This window comes from Malaclemys terrapin, chromosome 1 (assembly GCF_027887155.1).
Source record: "Malaclemys terrapin pileata isolate rMalTer1 chromosome 1, rMalTer1.hap1, whole genome shotgun sequence".
In the NCBI taxonomy this organism is placed as follows: domain Eukaryota; kingdom Metazoa; phylum Chordata; order Testudines; family Emydidae; genus Malaclemys; species Malaclemys terrapin.
In genome coordinates this window covers 21395145-21406169 of record NC_071505.1, presented here as the reverse complement: position 1 = coordinate 21406169, position 11025 = coordinate 21395145, and positions in this window count along the sequence as shown.

Here is an 11025-nt window from a genome sequence, read left to right as displayed (position 1 = left end):
TTTTAACACAGAGAGTAATCTGAATGATGATTGTGGAGTTCAATAGGAAGCTTTTATACGACTCATTTCCAACACTTAAAAAAATAAATACCTGAGCAGGATAGCTCACAGTATAACCCTGCTGTGGTGGAGACCGTGTTATCTGAATAGTCATGGGAATCTACAGGAGTTTCCTTTGAACACCTTGTGAACCAAACTCCAATATTCAATTCACCAATTCCTTGGAAGCTAACCCTGTGGGGTTCACACCCATGTAACTAATAGTACAAGATAACATGTCTAGTAATACATATTTTCATTAGGTGTTGCCAGTTACTATTGTTTCTTGGTGAGTTTAATCATTTTAAAGATATGTGAAAGTTCTGCAAAAAGTATTATTATTGCTCTCTTATCATGTCAGATACAGTGGAAATGTTTTGTCACATTCTAACCACTACGTTTCTTTTGTGAGAGCCCTCAGTGGCTGCCAGTGATCCCAGGGTGCAGATTTTTTTTCTATGAATGATTTTTTTGTTTGTTTTTTTAATTTACAAAAATGAAAACATCAGAGTTTGGGAAACTGTAACCCTACATTTTGAACAGCCTTTGAATTAGATTTGGTTCCAAGATCTACCATTGAAATACATTCCCCACTGAGATAAAACACTAACAGCAGTTTAGGGCAAGAAGTGAAGTTATGCAGTTAAAACCACAGCTGCAATACAGTTACCTTATTGTGTTGATTTATTGGTAATGCAGAGTTAGCCAGAATGTAATCACTAAAGGTGGCATTTGGCCAGGATACTGAGGTTAACACCCCTACTCTGACTAAATGTGCAAGAGCTTTAATGGTCACAAGTGGTCAAGTCCTTGATTTTTACATCTCATCCAAAAAACACCCCCCCACACCCAAAAAAAAAAAAACCCATTCCATAGCACAGTGCCAGCAACACCTGCTTGAATATCAGTTCAGTACTGATTTGGAGGGAACAGCGCCATCTACTGAATTACCATCACCAATTCATATAAACCTGTAAATTGTTTTCTTCCCCCTCACTAACTGATCCAGCCCAGCAGTTGTTTAGCTTGAGAAACCTACCAGTGTCACATGAACACAGGCACCTAGGGAAGTTTTGCAGCAAAAATTAAAATGCCAAGTGAGTTTAGGCACCTATGGGGTTTGGAGACACTGAGCTGGGGTCTTGTGTGCCTTGGTGGGGCCTGATTCTGGGATTTAGGCCTCTAAAGTAGCAGGTGCCTACATCCTTTAGTAAATCTAGCCCTTTGTCATAGCTTTAGCTGTATTCCTTAATGGCATAAAATAGCTTTTTTTAGGGCTATCGAGTGGTTAAAAAAATAATGGCAATTAATCCCGTGATTTAAAAGATGAATTGCGTGATTAATCACGTTGTTAAACAATAATAGAATAGCATTCATTTAAATATTTTGGATATTTATTACATTTTCAAATATATTCAATTTTCAATTACAACAGAGAATACAAAGTGTACAGTGCTCACTTTATATTTATTTTTGATTACAAATATTTGCACTATAAAAAGAAAAGAAATAGTATTTTTCAATTCACCTAATACACGTACTATAGTGCAATCTCTTTATCATGAAAGTTGAACTTACAAATGTACAATTATGTACAAAAAATAACTGCATTCAAAAATAAAACAATGTCAGACTTTAGAGCCTACAAGTCCACGCAGTCCTACTTCTTGTTCAGCCAATTGCTCAGACAAACAAGTTTTATTACAATTTGCAGGAGATAATGCTGCTTGCTTCTTGTTTACAATGTCACCTGAAAGTGGGAACAGGTGTTCTCATGGCACTATTGTAGCTGGTGTCGCAAGATATTTATGTGCCAGATGCACGAAAGATTCATATGTCCCTTCATGATTCAACCACCATTTCAGAGGACATGCGTCCATGCTGATGATGGGTTCTGCTCGATAACGATCCAAAGCAAGCGGACCGATGCATGTTCATTTTCAGCATCTGAGTCAGATGCCACCAGCAGAAGGTTGATTTTCGTTTTTGGTGGTTCGGCTTCTGCAGTTTCCGCATCTGAGTGTTGCTCTTTTAAGACGTCTGAAAGCATGCTCCATAACGCTTCCCTCTCAGATTTTAGACAGCACTTCAGATTCCTAAACCTTGGGTCGAGTGCTGTAGCTATTTTTAGAAATCTCACACTGGTACCTTGTTCGCGTTTTGTCAAATCTGCTGTGAAAGTGTTCTTAAAATGAACAACATGTGCTGGGTCATCATCTGAGACTGCTTTAACATGAATTATATGGCAGAATTTGGGTAAAACAGAACAGGAGACATACAATTCTCCCCCAAGAAGTTCAGTCACAAATTTAATTAACTCGTTATTTTTTTAATGAGCATCATCAGCATGGAAGTGTGTCTTCTGGAATGGTAGCCGAAGCATGAAGGAACATACGAATGTTTAGCATATCTGGGACCTAAATTCCTTGCAACACTGACCTAAAGTGCCATGTGAACGCCTGTTCTCACTTTCAGGTGACACTGTAAATAAGAACAGGCAGCAGTATCTCCCGTGAACATAAACAAACATGTTTATATTAGTGATTAGCTGAACAAGAAGTAGGACTGAGTAGACTTGTAGGTGCGTTTTACATTGTTCTGTTTTGAGTGCAATTATGTAACGAAACACAAATCCACTTTTGTAAGTTACACTTTCACGATAAGGAGATTGCACTACAGTACTCGTATGAGGTGAATTGAAAAATACCATTTCTTTTGTTTATCATTTTTACAGTGCAAATATTTGTAATAAAAATAATAATATAAAGTGAGCACTGTACACTCTGTACTCTGTGTTGTAATAGAAATGAATATATGTGAAAATGTAGGAAAACATCCAAAAATATTTAATAAATTTCAATTGGTATTCTATTGTTTAACAGTGTGATTAATCATCATTAATTTTTATAAGTTAATCGCGTGAGTTAACTGTGATTAATCGACAGCCCTACTTTTTTTGCTTTAAGTTCACATAGGAAAAGTATGAATAATGAAATCCAAAGTAAATGGACCTGAAAACAAACATTTTGTTTCATAGATTCTAGGACTGGAAGGGACCTCGAGAGGTCATCGAGTCCAGTCCCCTGCCCTCATGGCAGGACCAAATACATTCTAGACCATCCCTGACAGACATTTATCTAACCTACTCTTAAATATCTCCAGAGATGGAGATTCCACAATCTCCCTAGGCAATTTATTGCAGTGGTTTAACCACCCTGACAGTTAGAAACTTTTTCCTAATGTCCAACCTAAACCTTCCTTGCTGCAGTTTAAGCCCATTGCTTCTTGTTCTATCCTTAGAGGCTAAGATGAACAAGTTTTCTCCCTCCTCCTTATGACACCCTTTTAGATACCTGAAAACTGCTATCATGTACCCTCTCAGTCTTCGCTTTTCCAAACTAAACAAACCCAATTCTTTCAGCCTTCCTTCATAGGTCATGTTCTCAAGACCTTTAATCATTCTTGTTGCTCTTCTCTGGACCCTCTCCAATTTCTCCACATCTTTCTTGAAATGCAGTGCTCAGAAATGGACATAATACTCCAGTTGAGGCCTAACCAGCACAGAGTAGAGTGGAAGAATGACTTCTAGTGTCTTGCTCACAACACACCTGTTAATGCATCCCAAAATCATGTTTGCTTTTTTTGCAACAGTATCACACTGTTGACTCATATTTAGCTTGTGGTCCACTATAACTCCTAGATCCCTTTCTGCCGTACTCCTTCCTAGACACTCTCTTCCCATTCTGTATGTGTGAAACTGATTGGTCCTTCCTCAGTGGAGCACTTTGCATTTGTCTTTGTTAAACTTCATCCTGTTTACCTCAGACCATTTCTCCAATTTGTCCAGATCATTTTGAATTATGATCCTATCCTCCAAAGCAGTTGCAATCCCTCCCAGTTTGGTATCATCTGCAAACTTAATAAGCGTACTTTCTATGCCAATATCTAAGTCGTTGATGAAGATATTGAACAGAGCCGGTCTCAAAACAGACCCCTGCAGAACTTGTTATACCTTTCCAGCAGGATTGGGAACCATTAATAACTACTCTCTGAGTATGGTTATCCAGCCAGTTATGCACCCACCTTATAGTAGCCCCATCTAAGTTGTATATGCCTATTTTATCAATAAGAATATCATGCGAGACCGTATCAAATGCCTTACTAAAGTCTAGGTATACCACATCCACCGCTTCTCCCTTAGCCACAAGACTCATTATCCTATTGAAGAAAGCTATCACATTGGTTTGACAGGATTTGTTCTTTACAAATCCATGCTGGCTATTCCCTATCACCTTACCACCTTCCAAGTGGTTGCAGATGATTTCCTTAATTACTTGCTCCATTATCTTCCCTGGCACAGAAGTTAAACTAACTGGTCTGTAGTTTCCTGGGTTGTTTTTATTTCTCTTTTTATAGATGGGCACTATGTTTGCCCTTTTCCAGTCTTCTGGAATCTCTCCTGTCTCCCATGATTTTCCAAAGATAATAGCTAGAGGCTCAGATACCTCCTCTATTAGCTCCTTGAGTATTCTAGGATGCATTTAATCAGGTCCTGGTGACTTGCAGGCATCTAACTTTTCTAAGTGATTTTTAACTTGTTCTTTTTTTATTTTATCTTCTAAACCTACCTCCTTCCCATTAGCATTCACTATGTTAGGCATTCCTTCAGACTTCTCGGTGAAGACCGAAACAAAGAAGTCATTAAGCATCTCTGCCATTTCCAAGTTTCCTGTTACTGTTTCTCCCTCATCACTGAGCAGTGGGCCTACCCTGTCCTTGGTCTTCCTCTTGCTTCAAATGTATTGATAAAAAGTCTTCTTGTTGCCTTTTATTCCTGTAGCTAGTTTGAGCTCATTTTTGCCTTTGCCTTTCTAATCTTGCCCCTGCATTCCTGTGTTGTTTGTATTCATCCTTTGTAATCTGTCCTAGTTTCCATTTTTCATATGACTCCTTTTTATTTTTTAGATCATGCAAGATCTCGTGATTAAACCAAGGTGGTATTTTGCCACATTTTCTATCTTTCCTAACCAGCGGAATAGCTTGCTTTTGGGCCCCTAACAGTGTCCCTTTGAAAAACTGCCAACTCTCCTCAGTTGTTTTTCCCCTCAGTCTTGATTCCCATAGGACCTTACCTATCAGCTCTCTGAGCTTACCAAAATCCACCTTCCTGAAATCCATTGTCTCTATTTTGCTGTACTCCCTTCTACCCTTCCTTAGAATTGCAAACTCTATGATTTCATGATCACTTTCACCCAAGCTGCCTTCTACTTTCAAATTCTCAGTGAGTTCCTCCCTATTTGTTAAAATCAAATCTAGAACAGCTTCCCCCCTCGTAGTTTTTCAACCTTCTGAAATAAAAAGTTGTCTGCAATGCAGTCCAAGAACTTATTGCATAGTCTGTGCCGTGCTGTGATATTTTCCCAACATATTGCTGTTCTTAAGATGGACTTTTTTTGTCAAAACGATCAACCGCAAACTAAAAGTGAAACAGCTGATAGCAAAGAGAATTGCTCCATATTTCAGTTTACCCTGCCAGCTTAAGAGGAAAACAAAGACCCAATGTGAATGCAGCTGTGGAGTTTGTTATCATCAGGAAGTTATGGAGGAATTGGAGTGACTAGTAAGTTAAAGTTGCAAGACTGAATTTAATCTCTAAATTTGGCACAATACTTTTAATTGGCCAATTAAATTGTCTATCTAATTGTTTAGTGAAGTTAGTAATGAGTGCAGAGGAAACATTTTCCTCACATTTCTTTGAGTTCCTCTAACTATATAAGCACAGGGCCCAGGCTTATCCCCATTTTATACTAGTGTAAGCAGAGTCAGGATAAGCTCTACCGTGACATCTGGTGGTGAATTATGGCGAGGATGGAAAAGAACTTCAGGGGCTGATCTTGTTTGCATAGGCACACCACCCCCCCGCCTAGCCTGGGATAACAACAACTGAAAGTGGTTATTTTGGCTGGTGTGGGATCCCCAGTTTCTCTGTTATTGGGGCAGGAAGAATAAAGTGTTGTTACCCTGATTCTGTGAATCAAGGCCAGTGGAACTGTTGTATGACAGAGGGACTCACCAGTAACTAAGCAGCACTCGCTAGACAAGGGGCATGGGTTACAAAACCCAGTGAATTGAGAGAGGTTGGGGACAGGTATGTGTAACTGATGGTATGGGCCCCTTTTGAGGGCCTGGAACACCAGTTGCACTACCCCATCTCTCCACTGTTGAATAACAGAGCTAAGTTTGCTTCCATTAGGAGTCTAGCTAGAAGTTGCTCAACTGAATTCACTTTGGGCCAATGGTGCACCAGCACTGGGGCTCCCCTACTACAAGCTGAAATCACTAAAAGAGCTAAAATTGCTGAGCTGAGATCACTGAGTGCTGTGTTAACCAGTGGGGGAGCCTGAAGATATATTGCTAAGCAGCTGGCAGAGCCGAGCAGCTTGTGGGATGGTTGGAGCAGCCCATGGAACAGCGAGCGAGCAGAGTGGAGCGGTGCAGAGTGGAGCTGAGCCATTTGCGGGGGAAGCTAGAGCGGTTCATAGGACAGCTGGTGGAGTGGAGCGGCTGGCAGAGCTGAGCAGTTTGTGGGACGGTTGGAGCAGCCCACGGAACGGGGAGCAGAGTGGAGCAGTTTGTGGCAACGGCTGGAGGAGCGGCGCAGCGCAGCGCGGCGTGGCGCGGCGCGGCTGGTAGAGCGGAGCCATTCGTGATAAAGGCTGGAGCAGAACTCCACGGAGAAGTGGGGCAGTCGGCCTCGGACCACATAAGGTGCCCCTTAACATCCCGTGTGCCCCCCCATTTCCGCCCAGGCTGGGGGGGTAAAACTCTGCAGATAAACTTTTGAACTCTGGGGCGGCACTGACCAGGGACAGAGACTTTGGGGTTGTTGGACTTTGGGGTGATTGGACTTAAGACCCTGAGGGGAAAAGGACACTGCCAAACTTACTTGGAAGTGGGTCTTTTGTTCATGGTTTGTGTTATGAATCTTGTTTGTGGTGTTTCCCCAACATAATGCCGCATTGTTTCCCTCCTTTATTAAAAGGCTTTTGCTACACTCAGACTCCGTGCTTGCGAGAGGGGAGGTATTGCCTCCTAGAGGCGCCCGGGGGGTGGTATGTAATTGTCCCAGGTCACTGGGTGGGGCTCGAGCCGGTTTTGCATTGCGTTATTGAAACGGAACCCCTAGATACTGAACCCGGCCCTTGTTGCTGCCAACTCAGAGGGGCAGAAGGGTTACACTAGCATAAATCAGGAGTAATTCTAATGAAGTCAAAGGAGTTTCACTGTGTAAAACCTGTGAGCGGATAAGCAGGTCAATGACTATGTATCTGTATCTTCCTATGCTCAGTCACAATTCCATGTGCTTTGGTACCCTTAAGGTGTCAAAATATGTGTAATGAAAATATTGCCTGTAACTCATCACATCAATATGCTTTAATAGAATCCTCAGTTCTCATTTGTTTCCAGATTTTCTGCAGTTTACGGTGGATGAGTGAAGTTAAATAGAGGAGCCTATTGTGTAAAGTTCTTACTTTACTGTGAATAACATTAGAACTGATCAAAAAATGGAATTTCCATCCCATGGGAAATACTGATATTTCAACAAGGTGAGAAGTCAAAAATACAAAAACTTTGTGAAATGAAGAGTTCTGAGAAATTTCAGTTCAGAAATGTCAAAATATTTTTCTTTGGGTCAGTTCAACATTAATTTGCATCTGCCTGAGCCACTATGGTGCCTCATGGGAGTCATAGTTCTGGTGTCCCTCAAGCCCCCATAGAAGTGCCCATTTATTGGGAGAATAAGTAGCTAAATAAGAAGGTGGTGGGGCCTTCTGAGTGTCTTATTCTTGATCTATTCAAGTCAAATGCAAAACTCGCATTGATTTAAACAAGATCAGGCTCTGAATGAACGTAAAGCACTTTTGACGTTGGTTGAAATCTGCTCTAATAATGCAAAGTGTTACAGTACTCAATTTAATTTCAGAACCGACAAGTAACTTGGAAAATAAGGTTCCCGGTGTGTAATGTAGAGCTATGGTTTTACTCTTCATTCCTTAGTTTTATTATTACAAGTATTTTTTAAAGCCTAGTAGTGCCATTCATGGGCCAGGATGCCATCATGCTGTTCAAACTCTGATCAAAAAGATGGGCCCTTCCGCAAAGAGCTTACATTCTAAGTATAAAAGAAAAGATAACAGCTAGATTAATGGGGATGACATGAAAATAGACAATATTGGCCAGCATGATAGGCTGAGGTCTCAGCACACTAGCAACCTAATCTTTGTCAGGTTTTTTGTAGGCATTACAGCAAAGGAGCAGAATGGGAATGGGGACGGGGACAGGGACAGAGGAGGGGGAAGCATGAAGTTGTTTATTTTGAAAATTTAACAACTGGGTGAAGGAGGCCAGCACTGAGGAGTGATCAAAGATAGGAGCTGACCTTTCACTACTGAATGAGACAGGATAGGTAATGAAGGGCCATGAAAGTGAAAACAAGTAGATTATGTTTGATAAAATAGAGAAGAGGGACCCAGTGAAGAGATGCAAAAAGAGGTGTGACATAGTCAAAGTGACAGGCTAGGAAAATGATCTTTGTAGCAGCATACTGAATGTATATTAGCACAGCAAGAAATTGCAGATTATTGAGGCCCGCGATGAGATCCTGGATGAATGTTTTTTTTTTCTTGTCCATCATCTTAATGAGATTTGTCACTGGACATATCTGAGAGACTGTTTAAAAACCAACCAACCAAGAGATTCAGTTCAAATGATCACCTCTATTGCATTTGAGAAAGTAAAACATTTGAGTGTAATCCTGCTCCAGTGTTATAGGCCCCAACTCAGCAAAGTATTTTCATGTATGCTTAACTTTAAGCACATGTTTAGGGTCAAATGAAATCAACGGGACCTACATAAAGTTCAGCATGCATGTAAGTGCTCTGCTAAGTTGGGGCCTTAGAAGTTCTGTTGTACCTATTCATGAAATATGTTCCCTAAATAAAGTATGAACACATAATAGACTCAGGGAAGACAAATAAAATTACAATGCATATTCCATTTCAACAAGCCTGAAAATGGTTCTGGAAAATACCTTCCTGGCAAGAGAAGCCATTGTGCTCAATGGAAAAAAATAGTGTTGAATTTCCAGGGATTCTGTCAACAAAACATTAAAGTAGCTCTGAGGCATATTAATGCACTAATTCCAGTAACAAAACCTTTCACAATTCTGTATACATGTGACAACATCTGGACAGATTTTATGAACTAAAATGAGATGATGGGATGGTTGAAACTAAACTGAAATAGTATTTGGAAAATATGGGAATACTGTTGCATATGAGAAATTCTGGCCAAGATAGAATGAAGTAAGTATTTGATACATACTGTGTCTAAGGGACCATATTCTGCCTTTTGGGGGGAAGCATTTGAACATCTATATGTCATTTCCTTCTCTAGCTATTTTAATAACATCATTCTAATTCACAGATGTGTTAAACACAAACATACCAACTTGCACACATTTTAAAATAAGCCACATACTTCTCGGGAGCCTAAACCGCAGCAGTATCTTAAAAGACTGATTATGTCAGCCATCATAAACTTTTGGAAGTGTAAGAGGATTAAGCCCAGGAAAAAAAGTTTTTAAAAGGAGTCAAACAAGCAGAAAGGGGAGATAAATTTTTACCATCCTGCAACCTAAAATAAAAGTCAAATACAAAAATGTCTTTAGAATACGGGTTGACAAATTGTTAAGGTTACAGATTTAAGGCCTGATTCTTCTTGCAGGTTGGAGCCCTTAAGTGCATGAAGTTCAGGAAATTGAAAAATGAACAACATTAAGTGATCCATATTGCATCCACAATGTCTTTGATTCCTACTGTTACATGTGTGTTGAAGGGTATATAATGGGTGAAATCTTGGCCTCCCTTTGACTTCAATATGGCCATAATTGAATTGATTATATGCAAAACAGGCAAGTGAACATCAATGTGAGATTCTTGTGCTTTTCATTTGCTAACTGTTGTGCATTTAAAGTTGTAACCTTCATAGGGTATTATTTCTGAAAATTTGCTAAATCAGATAATAAATGACATTACCAAACAATACCATGCTATTACCACTAAGATGGCCCAGTGCTTGGACAAGATTGGCTCATTGATGAAGAATAGCTAGTTGAAATGGGAGCTGAGCAAAGTAGAGACAATGCTAGTGGGCAAAGGAAAGTATTTTGAAGAGTTTGCAGCCATAGTGCATAGTTTAAGGTTTGTAACGGCATGGTTTTCCTCTTTAAAAACCAAAGCCCTAGGGCCTAGCCAACCCTGCTTACTCAGGAAACACACCTGAGCAAGGATCAGTTGATTCCCTGTAAGGGGCAATGAGGGGAAGTAATGGTGGGGCAGTCCAGCAAATAGCAGGAACTGCAGAGAAAAGGGGGGAAAAACTGGAGGGATGCCAGAGACAGTAGCTTTGGAGAAAAGATCCTGAGGGCAGAGACAAGGCCAGCCAGGGCAATTGCCTATGATGCTCTCATTTTAGGTTTGTTGTTTCTTGGAAGGACCAGTGGGATTGATCTGTTGTGAGCATAGTTATGGAGTCCTGTCCTGATGATGGGGAGATTGGTGGTGGGAGCTACAGACCCACCCAGGCCACAGGGCAGTGCTTGGGAGGAGGCCACATTACACCACCGGTGTAGTTGGCAGGATTTAAGACTACCTCACGCCAAGAAGGGAAACAGAAGCTGTGCAGAAGCTGAAGGGATAACTGGAAAGTTGTCCATTTATTGGCAGAACAGCAACAAAAGACTCAGGCCCTTCTCTTGCAAGTCTTGCAAAAGCAGCAGGAGGTTCAGTTTTCCACTCAGTAGAAGTGGCATGACTCTGAATGCCAACAACAGGAGCAGTTCCTGCAGCAACTGAATAAATGAGTCCCATTGACTTTTACAGGAAGAGACAGGGCACGCCTGTCCTGTACCGGCAAAATTGGGCC